The sequence below is a fragment of the Oncorhynchus gorbuscha genome, linkage group LG15 (genome assembly GCF_021184085.1).
Source record: "Oncorhynchus gorbuscha isolate QuinsamMale2020 ecotype Even-year linkage group LG15, OgorEven_v1.0, whole genome shotgun sequence".
NCBI lineage: Eukaryota > Metazoa > Chordata > Actinopteri > Salmoniformes > Salmonidae > Oncorhynchus > Oncorhynchus gorbuscha.
Genome location: NC_060187.1, coordinates 33,673,208 through 33,686,365, shown reverse-complemented (window position 1 = coordinate 33,686,365; position 13,158 = coordinate 33,673,208). Strand labels below are relative to the sequence as shown.

At 41.3% G+C, this 13,158-nt stretch overlaps 1 long non-coding RNA gene across 1 annotated transcript; it reads right to left on the bottom strand.

Annotated features, from left to right (window-relative positions):
- Window positions 1-10,888: 10,888 nt before the first annotated feature.
- LOC123998128 lies at window positions 10,889-12,942 on the bottom strand. The gene is made up of 2 exons (XR_006832224.1): window positions 12,891-12,942; window positions 10,889-12,206 (listed from the first exon to the last, which is right to left on the bottom strand). It is a non-coding gene; the product is annotated as an uncharacterized LOC123998128 (long non-coding RNA).
- Between the last annotated feature and the right edge of the window lie 216 nt (window positions 12,943-13,158).

The window sequence follows — 13,158 nt, the reverse complement described above, 5'->3', positions numbered from 1 at the left end:
ATATGAGATGGAACGTAGTTCCATGCAATAATGGCTCTATATAATACTGTACGCTTTCTTGAATTTGTTCTGGATTTGGGGACTGTGAAAAGTCCCCTGGTGGCATGTCTAGTGGGGTAAGTGTATGTGTCAGAGCTGTGTGTAAGTTGACTGTGCAAACAATTTGGGGATTTTCAACACATGAATGTTTCTTATAAAATGAACAAGTAATGCAGTAAGTCTCTCCTCAACTCTTAACCAAGAGAGACCGGCATGCATAGTATTTATATCAGGGCTCTGATTACAATGAAGAGCAAGACGTGCCACTCAGTTCTGGGCCAGCTGCAGCTTAACTAGATCTTTCCTTGCAGATCTTGACCACACAACTGGACAATAATCAAGATAAGACAAAACTAGAGCCTGCAAGACTTGCTCTTTGGAATGGGGTGTCAAAAAAAGCAGAGCAACTCTTTATTACGTACAGACCTCTCCCCATTTTTTTACAACAATTGAATTTACATGTTTTGACCATGACAGTTTATAATCTAAGGTTACGCCAAGTAATTTAGTCTCCTCAACTTGTTCAACAGCTACACCATTCATTACCAGATTCAGCTGAGATTTAGAACTTAGGGAATGATTTGTACCAAATACAATGCTCCTAGTTTTAGAGATGTTCAGGACCAGTTTATTACTGGCCACACATTGCTAAACAGACTGCAACTCTTTGTTAAGGGTTTCAGTGACTTCATCATTTGTGGTTGCTGACGGTTGAATCATCAGGATACATGGACACACATGCTTTGTTTATTAATACCAGTGGCAGGTCATTAGTAAAAATAGAAAAGCTTAGAGGGCCTAGAGAGCTGCCCTGTGGTACACCACACTTTACATGTGTTACATTAGAGAAACTTCCATTAAAGAAAACCATTTGAGTTCTATTAGATAGATAGCTCTGAATCCATGATATGGCAGATGTTGAAAAGCCATAACACCTACATTTCTTCAACAACAGGTTATGGCCCAAAATATCAAAGGCTGCACTGAAATCTAACAGTGTTAGCGTTACAGTAATGTAAAATACGTATGACTGCATAGTATTACATAAACATTTGTAACTCTAAGCCATCCATTTACTGCACTGCATTGAATGAATGAGGTTGGTTATCATGCTGTACTAAAAAAAATTGTACATTGTTTACAGTTCCTATGTTGAACACATACTGTGTTTGAATTCTGTACAGTGGAAAGGCAAAGACATCATGGAGGACGAGGACGCTTGTTTACAAATGTACAAGAGACTGCAATTATAAATATGGTTTTGGCCAACAATGCAATTAGGATTTGAGAGATAAGAGAGCATATCTTGAATAATGACACCATATTTAACAACATCAATGTTGTAAGCCTGTCGACCATACAACGCATCCTCCAACGGCACCGAGTGACGATGAAACAACTTTACAAGGTGCCATTTGAGAGAAACTCTGACAGAGTCAAGAATATGCGACATGACTTTGTAGAGGTATGTATGCAACACTACTTCCAGTACTTCAGACATACCATATTTACTCATCTGTATATTCTTTTGTCTGTTACAGAGAGTACTGGAGCTGGATGCCCATGTAATTCGCCATGATTTATTTACATGGATGAGGTTGGCTTCAACCTCACCAAAACCAGGCGCCGCGGAAGAAATGTAATAGGACAGAGGGCAATTACCAACGTCCCTGGACAGCGTGGGGGTAATATGTGTGCTGCCATCACTCAGAACGGGGTCCTCCATCACAATGCCACACTGGGTCCATACAACACCGGCCATATGCTCACTTTTCTGGATGCAATTTGCACAATGCTTGTCCCTGATCCAGATCAGGAGCCTGCTAGATTTGTGGTTTTATGGGACAATGCTAGTTTTCACTGGGCTGTTCTGGTCCAAAACTGGTTTGCCACCCATCCACAATTTGTAGTTTTGTACCTACCCCCATATTCACCTTTTCTAAATCCCATAGAGGAATTCTTCTCAGCCTGGCGCTGGAAAGTGTATGATCGCCAACCCTATGCCCGCATGCCGCTTCTCCAGGCAATGGAGGACACATGTGGGGACATAGAGGTTGCCTCTGTCCAAGGTTGGATACGACAACTGAGTCAAAGGCTGAGAAATTGCTTATGGTTTTGGATATTTGGTGTGTAGTTTTGCACTTTTGAGTGAGAGGTTTCAAAAATCGTGTGACATGAAAATATTTTGTGTGTAAGCAGTTGGGAAAAAACTGTAATCAAGTGCACCGTCTGGATACTCCTTATTAATCACATCAGACCAACAAATATGTTTTACATCATCCACATAAGAGTCACAGCAAAATCTTGGGTATGCTCACTTATACACTATTTTAGGCCCAGCTTTTGGAACTTTGGCATTCCTGGATATAGCCACGCTATTGTGTTCACTGCATCCAATGGTTATGGATACAGCTTTAGAACACAGTTCTACAGTATTTGTAAAAATGTGATCGATAGATAGTGTTTGTAAACACCCTGGTAGGTTGATTAATAACCTAAACCAGATTACAGGCACTGGTTACAGTGAGAAGCTTCCTCTTGAGCGGACAGCTTGATGAAAACCAGTCAATATTCAGGTCCCCAAGAAAATAGACCTCTCGGTTTACATCAAATACACTATCAAGCATTTCACACATATTATTTAGATACTGACTGTTAGCACTTGGTGGCCTATAACAACACCCCAAAAGAAAAGGCTTTAGATGTGCCAAGTGAACCTACAACCACAACACTTCAATAACATTTGACATGAGATCTTCTCTAAGCATTACAGGGACATGGCTCTGAATATATACAGCAACACCTCTCCCATAAGTGTTTCTGTCTCTTCTATAGATGTTATATCCTTGTATTGCTACTGATGTGTCATCAAATGAATTATCTAAGTGATTCTCAGAAATGGCTAATATATGAATGTCATCTTATGTTATGATTTCATTAACCTTGTTTCTAAGGCTACATATATTACTATGGGCTATTTTCAGCCCTTTCCTGGGTAGCTTATCAGAGATAGACACAATATGGAAAGAGCAAACAAAGCAAGAGAAAAAATATATGCATTCAGCACTCCATTAATCAATTGGTGTTTGTGTGTGCTATTGGTGTGTGTGTGTGCTATTGGTGTGTGTGTGTGCTATTGGTGTGTGTGTGTGCTATTGGTGTGTGTGTGTGCTATTGGCGTGTGTGTGTGCTATTGGCGTGTGTGTGTGTGTGTGTGTGTGCTATTGGCGTGTGTGTGTGTGTGTGTGTGTGCTATTGGCGTGTGTGTGTGTGTGTGTGTGTGTGTGTGTGTGTGTGTGTGTGTGTGTGTGTGTGTGTGTGTGTGTGTGTGTGTGTGTGTGTGTGTGTGTGTGTGTGTGTGTGTGTGTGTGTGTGTGTGTGTGTGTGTGTGTGTGTGTGTGTGTGTGTGTGTGTGTGTGTGACGAACCCATAGGCTTGGCTCTCTCAACCCTTCCAGGCTTCTGGGAGGGAGGGTGGACAACAATGAGCCTGTCATAGCGGATGAAAGCAATGTCCTCATGCGCTTTGGTAGCTTTCATGGCTGGTTCTTTCCTCTTCTCAAATCAAACTTTATTTGTCACATGCGCCGAATACAGGTGTAGACCTGAAATGCGTACTTACATGCCCTTAACCAACAATGCAGTTCAAGAAAGAGTTTAGTTTATTTGGTAAATATAAAAATATAAAAAACTAACACAATAAAATAACGAGGCTATATACAGGGGGTACCGGTACCGAGTCAATGTGCTGGGGTACAGGTTAGTCGAGGTAAATTGTACATGTAGGTAGGGGAGAAGTGACTATGCATAGATAATAGACAGCAAGTAGCACAGCAGTATACAAAAACAAATAGTCTGGTGGCTATTTGAATAATTGTTCAGCAGTCTTATGGCTTGGGGGTAGAAGCTGTTAAGGAGCCTTTAAGTCCTAAACTGACCATTTTTAGGGCTTCCACGGACACCGCCTATTATATAGGCACTGGATGGCTTGGAGCTTGGTCCAAGTGATGTACAGGGCCGTACGCAGTACCCTCTGTAGCGCCTTACGGTAAGATCCCGAGCAGTTGCCATACCAGGCAGTGATGCAAACGGTCACGATGCTCTCAATGATGCAGTTGTAGAACTTTTTGAGGATCTGGGGACCCATGCCAAATCTGTTAAGTCTCCTGAGGGGAAAGGTGCACAGCTTCAGGATAGACCTCGTTTAGGAAGATATACGCTCCTCTCAAGTTCTTGGCTCTTTCCAGAACAGCTACCTTGTCCTTGAACATCAGGAACCTGACCACTATCAGTCTGGGGGCCTGTCACCTGGGCTGGTGGTGGGTTTTCCAGTCCTGTGGGCGCACTCCAGCTCAATCTTCCGGTGGTCCATCTTCAATTTCTCAGAGATCATTTCTCTCACTTTGTCCTCAGATTCCATCCAGGTCTCATGTGGGTATTCTGCAATTCCGTCCACAACCATGTTGGTCTGGCTTGATTGTCCCTCGTCTGATTTATCCGTCACACAGAACTGATGTCCTCTCTCAATGACTTACAGGTTGCTGTCATCTCTCCCTTCTCCTGTTTCACCTCTCTGGTCAGGTCGTGGACCTCTCTGGTCAGGTCGTCCATTCTTTTAGTAGTTGAATCAACCAGTATTTGGGCAAAACACTTGAAGCTATTTTCTTGTTGTTGTAACAACTGCTTGTGTAACTTTTTTTGTTTGTTAAAAAGATGCTTCACCTGTGATAGAGACAAGACTTTCCACAACGGTACTCCCGCCGACTTTGGTCTTGGTAGTTAGCAAAGTATTATTTTTTTTGTTTCACCTTTATTTAACTAGGCAAGTCCGTTAAGAACAAATTATTATTTACAATGACGGCCTACCCGGCCAAACCCTAACCCGGACGACGCTGGGCTAATTGTGATACCGCCTGGAAGGTTACGCTGTTTCTCCTCGCAGTTACACACAGGGAAGGTCCCATGGAAGATTGAACACAACAAACAGCAGGGCTATAGACAGCCACAAACCCGGGACAATCCGCGGTCCCAGCCAAATCAAATCAAATTTATTTATACAGTCCTTCATACATCAGCTGATATCTCAAAGTGCTGTACAGAAAACCAGCCTAAAACCCCTAACAGCAAGCAATGCAGGTGTAGAAGCACGGTGGCTAGGAAAAACTCCCTAGAAAGCCACAATGTCTAAACGCGCCGGGGTTGCATTCAAGCCCTCAAGAAACCCTGCAAGTTTGATAGGCAGCTAGCTTGCAGCTAGGTTAGCTGCTATGCCAAATAGCTCCTCAGACCCGGCCTTGGTTGGCAGGATCACTAGACAGAGAGTAGCAGTCCAAGAAACTGATGCCAAATGCATCGCGGGATCCAAACTAAAAAGTTAGCTAGCTACTAAGCAACTTTCCAATACACTTTCAAAACAAACTTTTCAAAACAACAAACCGAGCTCTCCCTTGTTCAACAGGAAGTGTTGAACAGGAAGTGACATCAGCCATGGATGGGGAGAGTTTGGTGAACCACATAGCTTGAGCAGAAGGGAGATCAACGGGGAGATCGGGCAGGTCCTTCAGAGGCAGGCAGCACACTTCACTCTCCACTAGGCATCTCACCGGCACCTCGGCGTCCCTCCATCTGACTGCAACTTCTCCATAGCCGTTGACTCTCTGGTATTGTAGAATGACAGTGATTTCATTTTTGAGCTCTCCACTCACTCTGGATAATGATGACAGTCCACTCATAATATCAGAGGAAACCTCCTGACCAATTAAATTATCACTGCCAGCTCGCCATACATTGTAGTCCTCCCATTGCGTCAGAAGACCGTAAAAATAACCAAAAATAGGCTGGTGTATGCAAATAAAAAATACACGAACTAGCTAGCTAGCTTGATAGCATCGCTAGTTAGCAATCTTGAGAAAGCTGATTTGCCAGTAATTCATGGGAATTAAACAAATGGATGCAATCCAGACAAGATCTATACACATTTGGCTATTCAAAACCAAAAACAAAGTAAATATTCAAACAAAAAAACAAAAATGATCAAATATTGACAAAATACACTCTGCATAGGCGACCTCACAGCACCATGGCAACAACGGAACTCCCATGTGCTGCCCGTGTCAAAGACTAGGCCAATACTAGGAAAACATAGCAGTGACAAGCTGGACTCTATGCCCAGCTCAAATGAGGAAATAATTTGTGAGGTCAACCTCTGGCTCTGTAACTTTAAAATGTATTACACAATATTCCATAAACATGTTGCTGAAAGAAAGAGAAAAAGAGTGAGAAAGAGATAGAAAGAACGATAAAGAGAGAAAGAATGAGAAACAAAAGCTGGAAAACGGGACTAATAAAAGACATCTATGCAGCTGAGCAGTCCTCTCCTGGCTGGGTGCCACCATCATTTCCCATCTTTACACACAAATGTGATAAAATCCCAGCTTACTGCACCTGCACCAATTATTATCCAATTAGTAACAAAAACTACGCAATTAGGGGTAAACTTTCACACAGAGTTCTAAAAGGCTATAAAAACGGAGAGCAATAAATTACAGGAGCAGAAGCGATCAAAGGCAGATTAATCAGCAGAGGGAAATGTGGATCTCTACCACCACAACCCTCAACACTTCCTGCATTACTGGGTGGCAGATCTTTATGCAGTCATAAAATGTCACAAATAACTCTGTTTGAATGATTTGAATGATACATGCACTGTATCTGTCACTGATAAGAAAAGGAAACAGGCCACTAATAAAAACTAGATAAAAAAGTTAGGGTTGGATATTCCCGGTGTCATGAAGATGGCGGCATTTGGTTTGGCTGGCTCTTCTTCTTGTTTTTTCCAAATAACTTAGGCAACTGTTACTTTATATAGTTATATGTCCCTCTTTTTTGTGTAATTAAATGCAACATTTCTTGAAAAACAGTTTTCTTCTCCCAAGGTGATACTGGCAGATATTGTGTTCTTGGTATGACATCATTTTCAGCCCTGTCCAATTGTCATGGAACACAAAGCAATAACAGAGGTATAAGAAAGGGTTCCAGGAGTAACCGTGTAACTGAGGAATGTAAGTTAAATCAGTCAGTGAGAGAGTGAGATCTGTCATGTCACGCTAGTCATTTTATCAACACTCAGACTAACAGCCAATTGAGCCAAAGATTACAAGCAGGGTGTCAAAATAACTGCTTCAACTTGAAGACAACTTTCTGGCACGAGCTCCTCTTTCCTAATTGGCTGAGAGTTTGACTGATATAAAACTGCATGCAGGCATATCTGGTCAAAACAGAAATCCATTCGTATTCATATACATTTTCTGTTTTAAATTGTGTTCTCTGCTCTTAACACATTTTGGGGTGATTGAAAGCAGGGTGAAGAGAGAGCAGCTGAAAGGAGCTCAAGTTAGACAGCCCACACAGAGGGGAATGAGGCCTTTGCCCAACAATTTGATAACCAAAATGTGACATCACTGTCAAAAAAAGACACCGAAATTCAGCACTCGGATTGCGGTGATCTGTGTCAAAACAGCAGTTAACGGGAGCCGCAGAGAAAAAGAGAAAAAACATGGTAGCGCATAAAGACGGGTGTCATTCAACACTTCTTCTCCACCTCTCAGATAAAATGTCAGTTTACTTCAGAAGACTGTTCAAGCTGACAGAAGCAGACTCATGTTTTGGCTGAGGCATCTGGCACGGGCCACAGTGTTGAAGCCTTCAGAAATGTTTGGGGAATGTTCAACAGTAAACATACTTGTTCCGTTTGATATGACACAGACGCCTTTGATTGTGCTGTCTTTGATTGCTAGAAGGCACAGATCTCTGAACGAGGCAATTAATGGGGATGAAATCCCAGAAGTCCAATAGCCTGAGGTGATAGAAACCCTCCTCAAAAGACTGATTCACTGTTAATGTCATTGAGAAATCCCCCTCATTCCCTCTGCTCTGTTTCCTTCTGATAGCCACACTGAGTCCAGGCATATGTTTAGAAATACAACAGTATTATTTATAGAGGGTAAGTAACTCTGCGTACCAACCAGGACTTACATCTATCTGGTACTTTCCTAATCTGGAGTTGCAAGTCATTCATTAACCAGGAAACCTGTGCTCTGCAAATGTTGCCTTTACTTCCAATTGAACTAAGTGGTTGTACTGCTACAAAACATTATTTTCAACTGAAGCATTTTGTTGCCTTTACATATTCTTAAATTCAGTTAACACGTCTTACTTGATCACAACTGAAAGGCTGATTGGAGATTGTCTGACTTTGATGTGGCTTCCAGGAAGAGAGTAAAATACTTGACATTATGCCTTATAATGAATTGCTAAATTGCTAACCATTGTGGGTAAAGTGAAATTGAGAGTTGGTTTGCTTCTTGGCGGGCAGTCAGTCGTGCAGTGTGAAAGGTGACAAGGCCAGGGTTAAGGTGAGTATAAGTGTGGTCTGTGGACGGATTCCAGCTCTCATATGTATCCACCTGCAGAGAGAGGCCATTGAGTCAGAGGTGAGTCAGCTAGGTTAGCACCGCATGGCCTGTAGTAATCTGCCTCCTGCTCTCTCCTAGTCACCAGCCACCACATTAATGGATTCTGATAGAATCAAACCAGAATCCAAGCACCATAAGGTGGGAAGACAGGCGGGTGGGATGGGGAGGAGGGATGGTTACAACAGCATGAAGGGAGAGTGGCGCTATTAAAGACAGATACATTTCATTTCAAGAAGCCTCATCATAATGTCTTAATCAGCTTCATTACAAGGGATCTTCTCAGTTTCAAGCCTTGGGTGGAATTAATCAGGAATGAACAGTGTGTGCTAGCTACAACATGTGGATGTGTCATTGGGTAGAAGCCAGGCTGCAGAAGGAAGGCGGCTAGCTACCTCTGATCAAAGTGTTTTAGGTGGTGTCCATGCAGATAAAGCAGGATTAGCAGAACCTACTGAGCAAATAATTGCCCTTGCTTTGAAATCCTGCGTTCTGAGGGAATGATATAGAGGGTTGGTCATGGAGACCACTCTGAGGGAGAGGCGCTAATACCCCATGCCTCCTCTAATTTGATTGTTCCCCTTTAATATATTGTTGATAAATTCTAATCAAGACTTTGTCATTATATAAGGCTTCCTTCCCAAACACCTCTGGATACATCGTGGACATTCAATGGATGTCCTCAATTAATGACTTACTTTCTAATCTCTCTATTTTCCGTGGTCCAGATTTAGCTAATGAAGTACATACCTGTGGAGTAAGCTCTTTACTCCCCCCATAGAATATTAATTAGAATTATTCTGAACTGCAGGCATTTAATCATCTATTTATTTCCCAATGAACTAAAATCCCACCAAACCCTTAATCTGTTTAATTATGAAGGGACAACCCTTGAAAGAAGCTGCAACTTTACAGCGCCGCAAAAACAATTCATATTGTCCAAGGATTCTAAGCAATCACAGTACATACTGTAGACCAGTGAATTCTCATTTAGAGAAGATTCTACTGTGGTATTGTATGTGCTCTGCTGTGACATTTTGGGAAGTAAATACACAGAGAACATAGGAAGGCCTCAAAGAAATGACTCATTTGGGCTGATCCAATATAGCTCATACTGAAGATAATATATTACAAACACTCAACAGCATTTTTCAACAAAAAAAAGTAAATTGGCAATGATCTCACATTGAAAGCATATTTGAAAAGAAAAAGTAACTTTTTCTCATATTGTTGGAAGTTATGCCGCTATACCCGCTATCACACACCGCAAGCCGGTTTTCAGAGAGTTCATTATCAGTGTGTTTGAGAGAAAGCAGAGCAGTCCCCCCTAATCCAGCTCTCCACAGTATCAAGGGAAGCCCATAAGGAAGACCACCAACAACCACTAAGCACCAGCCTCTTGTCTGGGTCTCTGAGAAAAACACACATAGCTCCCTTCACTCAAGATGCTACCATTGGAGTTTCACTGAGAGGACTGGGCAGTGTGTTGTGTGCTTTACAAACACGCACGCACGCACGCACACACCTGTGCGGGGTCACAGGATCCCACCTCGCCTTTTGATCTCATGCGGTGTGTATAGCCGTTTAAAAAACGCCAGCATGCTCAAACAGGGTGCGCACCTCCAGCACAATCTGCTTATTAATTAGGTTTAGCAGGCGAGCCAGGCCAGTGCCCTGAGAGGAGTGTGTGTGGGCTGAGGGTTATGTGCTAATGCAACGGCCTTGTCACGATACCAATATGTCAACAGTTAAGGTTGGCAAACCTTTGACTCAGTACGCCTACACCAACAACTGGCCATTTTTCTAGTTCATGTTCTCTGACATGATCCTTATGATATCCCTGGCTGATTAGTGTTGTCAGCTTGAGGTGTTAGAGCACTGTATTTAATGGCAACAGTTACTTGAGGCTAACCTCGTAAAGTTTCCATCAGCTAAAATGCTCATTCCTGACGGCATTGATACTCGGCTGTAAAGGCTTAGACTGTCATGAGAATATCAAACATGGAAAGGTCATATTGAGTGTACAAGGCCATATAACTATGACTGAGTTAGAGATGGACGGCTTGAGAAGTCTGGGGCACCATTGCTGTCTGTTGTCCCGGAGCAATGCCCTCATGTGGTGCATCATCACCTGATAAAAAACTGCCTCCTGAGTTCTATTACTTTCCTCTAGAAATCAAGATGGTTGTCCATCATAAATATTAATACATAGACTAAATACGGGGACACAACCGAATGACAGAAGACAGTCAGTGGCACAACTTTGAACTTCAACTACTGTAGTCCAGATTTGATTTTCAATAACAGCCTGAGAGAATGACTGGCTGTAATGATATTTTGTAATTTGATTAAGACCTAAGACAACTGAAAGGCAATACGATTTGTTAGGCCATTTATTTTCCCCTCCGACATAGAACAGCTTAACCACCAACGTTCATTCCACTTCCTCTCAATCTCCTCTTCTTGATGGAAACGTTTCAGCAGCGAACAATACCCAATTACACATCAAAATAAACACATCAAATGCCTATTTTAATTGTTTCAGATGCAGATTGGAATGAAATTACAATAAAATGTGTCTTTTATACAACTTCTGTCTTCATAACTGACTCATTGCACAACAATAGAGGAACAGTTTCATTTGTAAATACACAATGGCTCTTTGTCTCCTTTGTCATGTTTGACTCTTCAAAGATGGCATAAATCTGAAAACAATTCACTAATAATCAGTGGCAACCTACATGTACATCATATGAAATAACACAATGTCATATAGTGCAATTTGACTTGTTACTGAAGTGACTGAATAAGTACCACATGTCAACGTCATGTTTAAAGTCGCGCTACATGATATCTTTGTCGTTAAACCAAAGAAAATCATGCTTAGAGACAACCTGCATGCTTGGCTGTCACAACATCCCTCATTTACGGCCACGCCGGGACTGAAAGCTGTAATTTACAGTTAAATGAATTATCTTGACTTTATCTTATCTTTATCAAAGTGCTGAGCAGGCAAGAGACAGGACAGACATGATGCTAATAAATGGTCAATTGTCTCCCAGAATTGGTTTTGCTTGAAGATATTAACAAAGATCGATGAATAGATTTTAAGATTATTATATGGCCAAAAATATACAATTATATGTCCAAAAATATACTTTATATTCAACTGCTCTTTACACATAATACCTTACACATTCCAATGTTGTTTTCTGCTTGTGATTGCATTTCCATTTGAATCATTTAGCACACACTCTTATCCAGAGCGACTTCTTGGATTGCTTTCATTATACGTTTGAGATTTTATATGATGCCTTTTCAAAGCCATTCATTCTGAACGACAGTGTTTGTGACACCGACTTATTTGTTGGAATCAGTTATAATCTAAAGAGCCAGGAAAGGGAATGTCTGTCCTTTCAAAATTTCAAAAGCATGTGTTGAAAAACCCACAAGTGTGTCTCTCTTTTTTCCACTTCGGCCCTGAGATAAAGGGCACAATTGGGTGCAGCAATATGTTCAATGGCTTGAGAGAGGAAGCCATGGCAGAGTGCCCATACTGCACTGGGATTGTGTCTGTCTGTCTGTGGCTGTGTTCTGTGTTGAACTGAACAGATAGGATCAGCAAACTCCCAAGAGGCAACAGACTGATCCAGGAAGGATTCATCACCTTATAGCCCGAGCTTGATCACCTTTATGGCTGTTTGATATAAAAGGAAAATAAATATATCTTAGCAGGCTAAAGTTCTGTGTTGCTTACAAAACCAGTAAACTGGTGTATCAACAACAAGGCTTTATCTACTTTGAGAGGCATACGCCTCTTATTGACTATTCATACAGATACTATTTTCTTTGAAACAACACAGATTTGATTGGACTGTTCATGGTATATATTCACTTAATATTTAACTCGAGCTGTATAGAGATGGATATAAAGCATATGTCATATTGATACTCCATAAGTGGAGTAAACCATTTTAAACAAAATTATACCTGGAACAGTTGAAAATAACCCACCAAAATGTAAAGTGTTTTATGTGACAAACCATCTCTGCCATTCACCAAATTCACATAGTATTTCATCTGTTATCCTTACAAGGCTACGGAGAAAACATCCAATCTGACTCTAATCTTGTATGGTTTGTCCCAGTTCTGTGCCATAATCTAGCATGGTGAATTCAAAATATATTACAATATTTATGGCGATTACAGATTGTACATGTATCAAAGCAAGGCTGAAAAACAGTAGCATTAGAGGGTCATGGGGGGGAATAGCCAAGCTATTTATAGTAGTCTCTTAAAGTTCACCACTCCTTTGAAATCCCCGGCTGCCTTTTGAATAATGTTGTGAATAAAATCAATATAATAACAAACAAATACTCACGTCAATGTTGAGAAAGTGGTTCTTTAGCATGTGTTTTATGTGTAGTACTGCAACAAGTCCACCATTCTAATGACAACACAGAAATTAGACAATGAATAGTAATGGTTATTATCATATGAGAAAATCTATTACAGAATTTGTGAGAGCAGTGCTTTACGTATAGCGTTTTCAGGGGTGAAACACGAAACACAAGATCACTCTCTATAGATGTTTAGTACTGTAAGCTGAGGGAAATGCTTCTCTGTGGCTCGTGTAAAAATGTTAGCAC